Raw genomic sequence first — 2,904 nt, 5'->3', positions numbered from 1 at the left:
GATTTGGCCTTTTTTGACCAAATCCATGGTGGATCTGGTCGAAAAATAATAGATCGGTACACTACCGGCAAGATCCAGCCGATAGTATGCCATTATACTAGATTCTAGCAACCTTTCGGCGGCTAATGTGGGTGGGTGGGGGTATTTTTGTTAATTTTTAAACTTTTTATGGTGTTTTTAAATTAATAAAATTAATAGGTGTAAAAATAATTGAATAAAATATAATAATATTTCTTAAATAATGAAACAAATAGTTATTTTGAGAATATGATTAGAAATAAGGTAGAAAATAGTATACTAAATAGATATATTTTTCCACATAAAATAAATAAAAGGTTTCAAGCATGAATCATATGTATAATGTATCAAACTTTTCCCCCTCATATATAAATAAGATAGATTCATACCAGAGTTAGCTTCAGTATTGACTTGTGTTTACTAAAACTCTCACTGGTCATCAATGTCTAGCAGCAATTCACAAGTCATAACATGCAAAGGTAAGCTGATATCTCGCTTCTATATTTCCAGTTACTTATTTTAAGAATTAATTTTGACCTAACACTAGAGAACGCAAAGATCAAGTCCTTGAAAATTCAGCTTCTGAAAATAATGATTTTGTATGGAATGTGGCAGCGGTTGTGTGCTGGGGAGAGGGGGAGCCACTGAAGGTGGAAGATATTGAAGTAGAGCCTCCAAAATCAGATGAAGTTCGAGTGAAAATGCTATATGCTAGTATTTGTCACACAGATCTTTTATGTTCTAAAGGATTGCCATTGGTTAGTATCAACATCTAGCTCCTTCAATTTCTATCTGGATTATTGGGCTTAATTTCTTCTGTTTATCTATTTTTTCAGCCTCTTTTCCCACGTGTTCTTGGGCATGAAGGTGTTGGGTAAGCATACTATCCAATTTTCTCTATGCACAGTAGTGACAGTTTCTATATGAAAAATAAATTTCATGAAGAGTTCTTTACTATGATCCAACATTCTTGTAACATATATCTAGCACTTTATTATTGGGTTCTGGATTTTATGCAATCCATATGTTAAACATTGATTAGTGTTTCAGTTTAAAAATTTGAGTTTAGACACTGTGAAGAAAAAGATCAATTGAACCTTGGTTGGTGTTCATGAGCTTAGGGTCTTTTCCATGGAATTTTCATGAAGTTTTAGCTTGATGCTAATTGCTGCAGGGTGGTTGAGAGTGTTGGAGAGGAAGTAAAAGAAGTAAAAGAAGGAGATGTTGTGATTCCAACCTATATTGGAGAGTGTAAAGAATGCGAGAATTGCACATCAGGAGTCAGTAATCTATGCCTCAAATATCCATTGATCATCAATGGTTTGATGCTGGATGGCTCTTCAAGAATGTCAATTAGAGGACAAAATTTGTATCATCTTTTTACATGCTCCACATGGTCTGAGTATATGGTTATTAATGCCTATTATGTTCTTAAACTCGATCCAAGCATCGCTAATTTCTCACATGTTAGCTTCCTCTCATGTGGATTTTCAACTGGATTTGGGGCAGCTTGGAAGGAGTTTAATGTTGAAAATGGATCAAGTGTTGCAGTTCTTGGTCTCGGGGCCGTTGGACTTGGGGTACGCTAACAAATTTTTTTTTTATTTTTTTTTTTTTACAGGGATCCATAATTCTCTAATAAGGATGTTTTTATATTAATTTTGTAAGGACCATATTTAAATACTATTAAATTAATTGGTAAATATGATTCGTACAAACTAATATAAGGACATTCTTATTAGAGAATTATCAAATAAAGATGATATATATAGTTATTTGTGGATGCTTTATTCTAGTTTTTTTTTTTTTTTTTTTTTTAATCGACTGCCATCGAACAATATTTTAAAAGATTTTATATTCAAAACTGTGTAATTCAGGTGTGAATGGAGCAAGAATGCAGGGGGCAGCCAAAATAATTGGTTGGTTAGACAAGAACAAATGGAAGAAAGAGAAGGGAGAAGTGTTGTGGAATGACTGATTTTATAAATCCTTCAGAATCAGATAAATGTTTCAGAATTAATCAAAGAGATACAAATGGAATGGGTGTGGATTGTAGCTTTGAGTGTACTGGAGTTGCTACTTTGGCTAATGAAGCCTGGAATCCACAAAATTGGTAAACTATGTATTCATTAACAAAATTAATACATTTTAATTATTATTATTTTTTTTTTTTTTAATTTATGGATTATTTAGGGAAAAGGTGTAAAGCAGTGATAATTGGTGGGTCAAATGATGGAAGCATGCCGATTGGTGTATTGTCCCTCTACTTGGAAGGAGTTTAAAGGGTAGCATTTTGGAGGGCTCAAAACAAAAATTGATCTTCCTATTATACTTGACAAATACAAAAAAAGGTGCACTTAAGTCACTCTTTTATATATTTATTTTTTATTAGGGCCAAAAGGTCTAGGTAAATTGTTATTTTTCATATGTTTCTACTTTGTGTAACAGGAATTTCAACTTGATGAACTCTGACCCATGAAGTTCAAATGGAAGACATAAACAAGGCAATAAGCAATTGAAGGAACCCGATTGCGTCAAGGTTTAATCAAGATTTGAATAAAACATGTATTTTATGAATATTAATCAATAAATAAAATTTTAAAAGACAGCAATTCGTTTTCTTCGAATGCCAATTTCTCCTTGTAATGAATACCTATGAAATACGGGAAGGTGGTTTCTCCATTTGGTTGACTTTTTTCTTATATGGGAAGTCTTCCTATGAATACGGATAACTAGTTAGGAAAGAGGCAGATGATAAAAAATCAAAGGACAATATGGGTAGAAAAAGGTTCCCAACTCAGCAATATAGTAACTAGCATTCAAAAACCATATAGGAAAAAGCAAATCTCCAATCAAATACAATAACATGAATACATTGCAACAAAT

General features: G+C 32.5%; 1 pseudogene; it reads left to right on the top strand.

The window, feature by feature from the left end:
• Positions 1-358: 358 nt before the first annotated feature.
• On the top strand, positions 359-2,497 carry LOC116115233 (annotated as a pseudogene).
• The last annotated feature ends 407 nt before the right edge of the window (positions 2,498-2,904 follow it).

Source organism: Pistacia vera, unplaced genomic scaffold (assembly GCF_008641045.1).
Source record: "Pistacia vera cultivar Batoury unplaced genomic scaffold, PisVer_v2 Contig734, whole genome shotgun sequence".
NCBI lineage: Eukaryota > Viridiplantae > Streptophyta > Magnoliopsida > Sapindales > Anacardiaceae > Pistacia > Pistacia vera.
This window is presented reverse-complemented; position numbering and strand designations above follow the sequence as displayed.